Below are 8,172 nucleotides of genomic sequence, written 5' to 3'. Positions count from 1 at the left end.
GATTCTGAAAATCCATATTTGCATTTAAGGGAATTTGAGGAGGTTTGCAACACTTATAATGATCAAAATTGTAGCATGGATATTGTTCGATTAAAGCTTTTCCCTTTTTCTTTAAAAGATAAAGCTAAAACATGGTTACAAAATTTGAGATCAAGTTCAATAACATCATGGGAAGAAATGCAACAACAATTTCTAAAAAAGTTTTTCCCTTCCCATAGAACAAACTCTTTTAAAAGACAAATTACAATTTTTTCTCAAAAACAAGGGGAAACATTTTATCAATGTTGGGAAAGATATAAAGAGTTACTTAATACATGCCCACATCATGGTTTTGAAATATGAAGAATAGTTTCTCACTTTTATGAAGGTTTAATACCTAAAGATAGGCAAATGATAGAATTCATGTGTAATGGAACTTTTGAAGATAAAAACCCAAATGAAGCTATGGAATATTTGGAGTCATTAGCAGAAAATGCTCAAAATTGGGATAATATAGGCTCAATTGAACCACCAAGTAAAACCAATAATTCAACAAATGGGGTTGGTATTTATCATCTTAAAGAAGATATAGATATTCAAGCTAAACTTGCATCCTTAGCAAGAAAAATAGTCTCATTAGAAATGAAAAAGAGTGATCAATTAAAAAGTGTTCAAGAAATTGTCTGTCATATATGTGATACACATGATCATCTCACAAACAATTGTCCAAATTTGCCTTCATTTAAAGAATGTCTCCATGAACAAGCCAATTATGTTAAAAATTTTAAAAAACCAACATTAGATCCTTTTTCACAAACATATAATCCTAGTTGGAGAAATCATCCTAATTTTAGTTGGAGGAACGATAATAATGCACAACCTTCACAACAACCTTTTCAAAATAACCAAAATCATCAAGGTTATGCTCCTTATATTCCACCTCCAAGAAAACATTTTGAAGATGAAATTCATGCATACATTCAAAAGCAAGAGTCTATCAATATTCAAAACATTCAATCTATGAATGATTTGAAAGAAACTCTTGCAAATTTGCGTCTGCACTTCATATTCATAAAAAAGAAAAATTTCCATCTCAACCACAACCTAATCCTATAAATCAAAATCAAGAAAAATTTGATCAAGTAAAATCTGTTATTACTCTTAGAAGTGGTAAAATAGTTAAAGACCCATATAGTGATGAAAACAAAGATCAGTCAAACTCAAAGATTATGGATGAAAATCTTGATACTTTCGAGAAAGATGATACTTTGAGTCCTAAAATTAAGAAAGTTGATGATAATGTAATATGTGAGTCAAATAAACATGTTTCTTTTCCTCATGCATTAGTAAATAATAAAAAACAAAAAAATGATTCTGATATTTATGAAGTTTTTAAACAAGTAAAAATAAATATTCCATTATTAGATGTTATTAAACAAGTGCCTTCTTATACAAAGTTTTTAAAAGATTTATGTACTTTGAAAAGACAATTGCATGTAAAGAAGAAAGCATTCTTAACTGAGCAAGTAAGCTCTATTATTCAAAATAATTCTACCTTGAAATATAAAGATCCCGGTTGTCCAAAAATTTCATGTATTATTGAAAAAAATAAAATTAAAAAAGCTTTGTTAGATTTGGGAGCAAGTGTGAATTTAATTCCTTATTCAGTTTATGAAAAGCTTAAGTTGGGAGATTTAAAACCTACATCTGTTACTCTTTTACTAGCCGATAGGTCAATCAAAATACCTAGAGGTATTGTAGAAGATGTATTAGTTCAAGTCGATAAATTCATATATCCCGTGGATTTTATTGTCTTGGATACACAACCAATAGAAGTACATAACGAAATTCCAGTAATATTGGGACGTCCATTTCTAGCAACTTCAAATGCTTTAATTAATTGTCGAAATGGAATAATGAAATTGTCTTTTGGAAATATGACTTTAGAACTTAATGTGTTCAATTTATGTAAACAACCAAGTATTAATGAAGATGAAGATGATAATGCAATAGAAACAATCGTGGAAGAAAATATACACCAAGAAAACTTAAACCAGCAATCTGAAGTTTGCTTAGTGGAAAGTTTTGATTCAAAAAATGTTTTTAAATCAAAGTTATTTGAAGAAATTAATGAACTTGAAGAAGTAAAAGAAAATGATCATCCAAAACTTGAATTAAAACCCTTACCAATAGAACTAAAATATGCTTTTCTTGGTGAAAATCAAACATATCCTATTGTAATATCTTCTACCCTCTTACCAAAACAAGAAGAAGATTTAATAACACTACTTAAAAAACACAAAAATGCAATTGGATGGACTTTGCAAGATATAAAAGGTATAAATCCTTTAATCTGCACACATAGAATTCACTTGGAAGAAAATGCTAAAACATATCAACAACCACAAAGAAGATTAAATCCACACATGAAAGAAGTTGTTAAAAATAAAGTTTTAAAACTATTAGATGCCGGAATTATTTATCCAATCTCGGATAGTAAATGGGTAAGTCCAACACAAGTAGTACCAAAAAAATCAGGCATCACTGTTATAAAAAATGAAAAGGGAGAATTATTACAAGCTAGGATTCCATCTAGTTGGCGTATGTGCATTGATTATAGAAAATTAAATGATGCAACTAGAAAAGATCACTTTCCGTTACCATTTTTAGATCAAATTTTAGAGAAAGTGGCAGGTAATCCTTATTATTGTTTTCTTGATGGGTATTCGGGGTATTATCAAATACCAATATCAATAGAAGATCAAGAAAAAACTACTTTCACTTGTCCTTTTGGAACTTTTGCTTTTAAAAGAATGCCATTTGGTTTATGTAATGCTCCGGCTACTTTTCAAAGATGCATGCTAAGTATTTTTAGTGACATGATTGAAGAATTTGTGGAAGTTTTTTGGATGATATAACTGTTTTTGGAAACTCATTTGAAAACTGTCTTAAAAATTTGGAAAAAGTTTTAAAAAGATGTGAAGAAAAAAAGCTTGTTTTAAATTGGGAAAAATGTCATTACATGGTTAAATCCAGAATTGTGTTAGGGAATGTCATATCCGAAAAAGGAATTGAAGTTGATAAAGCTAAGGTTGATGTTATTGCTAATTTACCATCACCAAACACGATCAAAGAAATTCGATCATTTTTGGGTCATGCGGGATTTTATAGAAGATTTATAAAAAATTTTAGCATAATATCAAAACCAATTTCAAATCTTTTAAAAAAAGATGCACAATTTGAATGGACTCAAGAATGTGAAACTGCTTTTAAAAAGATAATTAATCTTTTAACTACATCACCCATTTTACAACCTCCTGATTGGTCTTTACCATTTAAGTTAATGTGTGATGCAAGTGATTACGCTGTAGGAGCCGTGTTAGGAAAAAGAAAAGAAGGTAAACCTCATGTGATCTACTATGCTAGTAGAACCTTAAATAGTGCTCAAATCAATTATTCAACAACTGAAAAAGAATTACTTTCAGTAGTGTTTGCATTAGATAAATTTCAATCCTATTTAATTGGTTCTACTACTATTGTTTATACTGATCATTCTGTCATAAAATATTTATCAAATAAACAAGATGCTAAGCCGAGATTAATAAGATGGATTTTGTTGTTACAAGAATTTGATCTTGTAATAAAAGATAAAAAAGGAAAAAAAATGTAGTAGCCGATCATTTATCAAGAATAATTTCTGAATCATCTCAAAACGAAATACCAATAAATGAAAATTTTCTGGATGATCAACTATTTTATGCTACTACTATGCCTTGGTTTGCTAATATTGTAAATTTTATTGTGACAAATAAAATGCCTTCTCATTGGAGTTCACAAGATAAAAATAAATTCTTGAAAGAGGTCAAAAAATTTTATTGGGATGATCCTTATTTGTTTAAGTATTGTCCTGATCAAATTTTTTGACGATGCATACCCGACAATGAGGTAAGTAGTGTCATTAAATTTTGTCATTCTGAGGCATGTGGAGGTCATTTTTTGTCAAAGAAAACAGCTGCAAAAATCTTTCAATGTGGATTTTATTGGCCTTCTTTATTCAAAGATACGCATTCATTTTGCAAATCTTGTGAAAATTGTCAGAAAATGGGTTCAATTTCAAAACGAAACATGATGCCTTTAAATCCAATCATGATTATTGAAATATTTGACAGTTGGGGAATAGATTTTATGGGTCCATTTCCATTATCTTTTGGATTCACTTATATTTTAATGGCTGTCGATTATGTTTCAAAATGGATTGAAGCAATTGCATGTAGAACTAATGATCATAAAGTTGTGATAAAATTTTTGAAAGAAAATATTTTTAGTCGATTTGGAATACCAAAAGCTATAATCAGTGATGGGGGAAGTCATTTTATAAATAAATCATTTTCTTTGTTGTTAAGAAAATATGGTATTACACATAAAGTTTCTACTCCATATCATCCTCAAACGAATGGTTAGGTTGAACTTGCAAATAAAGAAATAAAACAAATTTTGGAAAAAACTGCTAATCCAAATCGAAAAGATTGGTCTTTAAGATTAAGTGATGCATTATGGGCATATAGAACTGCATTTAAAACATCATTGGGGATGTCACCATATAGATTAGTTTTTGGTAAGCATTGTCATCTACCTATTAAAATTGAACATAAAGCTTATTGGGCTATTAAAGCATTTAATACTAATTTAGATGATGCATCTAAATTAAGAAAATTGCAACTAAATGAACTAGAAGAATTAAGAAATGATGCATATGAAAATGCAAAGATTTATAAAGATAAAACAAAAGCCTTCATGATAAAAATATTATGAGAAAATCGTTTGAAATTGGATAAAAAGTTTTACTTTATAATTCTCGCTTGCATTTGTTTCCAGAAAAACTTAGATCACGATGGACAGATCCCTATGTTGTAAAAAATATTTATCCTCATGGTGCTGTTGATGTTGAAAATCCTAAAAATAATAATGTGTTTAAAGTTAATGGACAAAGACTTAAACCATTTTTAGAAAATGAAATTCTTAATGATGAGTTTATGCCTTTATATGATACAAATTAATTGTTACTTATATTTTCATTTTATTTTTGCAGAATTGAGTTCACTTTCCGGTTAAGTGGCGGATAACGGTACTCCGTGACTACTTTTAGTCGGTTTTATTTCAATTTCCCAAAATAATTGACTATATACCACGAAAATATATATATATATATATATATATATATTAATATGGATGTTTGTATTTTTAATCTTCGTACATATTTTCGTGGTATAGCTGATAATAAGTTGAAAAATATTTATAAAGCTAGATGCGAGAGATTATGTTTACTTATGTCGTATAATATTCCTGTAGTGACCCTGCATGGTATCACCTACTTACTGGCAACTAATAGCATGTATTGAACTTAATACAGCAAAATAACTTAACAGGGTAAGACATGCGGAAACAAAATCAAAAATATACATATCAGCTTAGTAACATAATCCAGACTTAAATCTGTAGTGATACAACCAAATCGAAATCTTAAACAGTAAACATTATACAGCTATATCGAATCCTGCTGTATAATAAAATCCTCAAGGCTCCTGCTCCCTAATCCTGCCTTGAACTACCAGCTCCGTCCATCCTGCGACCTGCCCCATGGAATAGGGTGTCCAAGATAACAACTAGGACGTGAGCGCTACGCCCAGTACATAGACATGAGTAAACATATGTATATAATGCATGCAACATGATGACTGGTACAGGGTCATCTGAAAAGTCATGCTCAGTACCGGCGCCATATGAGTGCTGCCACCGCACGGATCAACCTCTGGGTGCAACCACACTCGTCTAGTACACCATAGTAGACAGACATAAATGCCCCCGCCGTCGCGGTACTCTCAGTGACAGACTAAAAAGTATAGAGATGAGCGGCTCTATAATCAGGTATAACAAGGTATAGGCTCAACGTGTATATGCACATGACATATGAGTATAGAAGACGGTAAAGCATACATCATGTCATATAATAATGCCAAATAAATGCAACATATAAACATGTATACTCGCTGGCAATCTCAGTCAATGTGTACGTACCTCTAGGCTAGTTCAAGTATAATAGGATCCTAGGTTCCAAGCCTATATTCAAAAATTCATCGTATCACTACATAAATTCTATAAGTCTTAACTAAGCTAATAAGTACTCCCAAAACTTAAATAGATTCCCGGACCATACCTTCGTCCGTAGTTAGCCCTTTGGAGTCGCTAGTCCCGGATGACTATAACCACACCTTGGTTATTCCAGAACCTCTATTATAATAGATAGGGCCCTCAAGTGTATATCTCACACTATATAACTGAAGAAGGAAACTCGGGAATTCGTAATTGAAAATGAACTCTGAACGGCCCTATTTATAGCCAAATTTCTCGGCCAGGATCGGAACTTCCGATTTCGGGATCGGAGCTTCCGTTTCGATCGGAGCTTACTATCCGGGATCGGAGCTTACTATCCGGGATCGGAGCTTACTATCCGGGATCGGAACTTACTATCCGGCCCAAAATGAAAAAGCCCAAATTTTACTTCTGAAGTCCAATAACACTCCGAAATTGGTTAAATACCAACCCTTAATCATGTTTAACATATTATTATCTTAAAATGGTATCTGGGTTACTACATTCTCCCCACCTTTAGATATTTCGTCTGCGAAATAACATCTAAAGATAAATCAAGATAACAATATGAAACATCACACCATGTCTTATTACAACAACGGTAATTACATCTTATATGGTAATAAAAAATACAAAGCAAACAACTCAGGATATTCTGCTCGCATACGACTCTCAGTTTCCCAAGTTGCTTCTTCAACGCCTCGGCGCTGCCATTGTACCATCACAAGTGGTATAGTCTTGTTCCGAAGAACTTTCTCCTTCCTGTCTAGGATACAGATTGGTCGTTCAACAAAAGACAGATCTGGTTCTAGCTGAATATCAGTAGATTGAATCACATGAGATTCATCAGCTATATACTGTCGAAGCAACGACACATGAAAAACATTGTGTATACTGGAAAGAGATGGCGGTAAAGCCAAACGATAAGCAACATCTCCGATCTTCTCCAATATCTGGAAAGGCCCAACGTAACGAGGAGACAACTTGCCCTTCACACCGAATCTCATCACCTTTCTGAAAGGTGATACCCGGAGAAATACATATTCACCAGGCTCAAACTGAAGTGGCCTACGGCGAATATTCGCATAACTGGCTTGTCTATCTTGAGCAACTTTGATCCTATGCTTGATCAAATCTACCTTGTCTACAATCTGCTGCACCAATTCAGGACCCTCGACTTGCCGTTCCCCGACTTCATCCCAGAATAACGGAGTACGACACCGTCGACCATACAATGCCTCGAAAGGTGCCATATCAATACTACGATGATAACTGTTATTGTAGGCAAATTCAATCAAAGGTAACTGATCCTGCCAAGATAAACCAAAGTCCATGACAAAAGAACGTAGCATATCCTCCAGCGTACGAATAGTGCGCTCTGACTGCCCATCAGTCTCCGGATGATACGCAGTGCTCAAACTCAGAGTGGTACCCAACGCCTGCTGAAAACTACCCCAAAAACGTGAAGTAAATCGCGGATCTCTATCACTGACAATACTCACTGGAATCCCATGTAATCGCACAATCTCCTGGATATATAAGCGTGCCATGCGATCATAAGAATATTCCCGGTTATAAGGAATGAAATGTGCTGATTTCGTCAAACGGTCAACAACGACCCAGATAGAATCACACTGACGTGACGTCATAGGTAAGTGGGTGACAAAATCCATAGTTACGTGCTCCCACTTCCATTCGGGAATCTCAAGATTCTGCAGTAATCCACCTGGTCGTCGATGTTCAGCCTTGACCTGTTGACAAACCAAACATCTCGAAACAAACTGATAAACACTTCGCTTCATTCCCTTCCACCAGAATCTAGTTCGCAAGTCCTTATACATTTTCATACTTCCAGGATGAACTGATAATCGACTCCTGTGAGCTTGAGATAGAATATCATTCCTGAGCTCCGCAACATTAGGTACAACCACTCTATTGGATAGGCACAATAAACCATCTGCCTGAAAATGGAATCCAGATTTATTAACTCCATTAGCTAGACGTGCCAATCGCTGAGTCTTAACATCAGATATCTGAGCATCT

The 8,172-nt window shown here is 33.3% G+C and overlaps 1 non-coding gene across 1 annotated transcript; it reads right to left on the bottom strand.

The window, feature by feature from the left end:
- Positions 1 to 221: 221 nt before the first annotated feature.
- Positions 222 to 332, bottom strand: LOC140876817 (small nucleolar RNA R71). The gene has a single exon (XR_012149049.1). It is a non-coding gene; the product is annotated as a small nucleolar RNA R71 (small nucleolar RNA).
- Between the last annotated feature and the right edge of the window lie 7,840 nt (positions 333 to 8,172).

The sequence above is a fragment of the Henckelia pumila genome, chromosome 1 (genome assembly GCF_033568475.1).
Source record: "Henckelia pumila isolate YLH828 chromosome 1, ASM3356847v2, whole genome shotgun sequence".
Lineage (NCBI taxonomy): Eukaryota > Viridiplantae > Streptophyta > Magnoliopsida > Lamiales > Gesneriaceae > Henckelia > Henckelia pumila.
The sequence above is the reverse complement of the archived record's forward strand: the minus strand, read 5'-3'. Positions and strand labels throughout refer to the sequence as shown.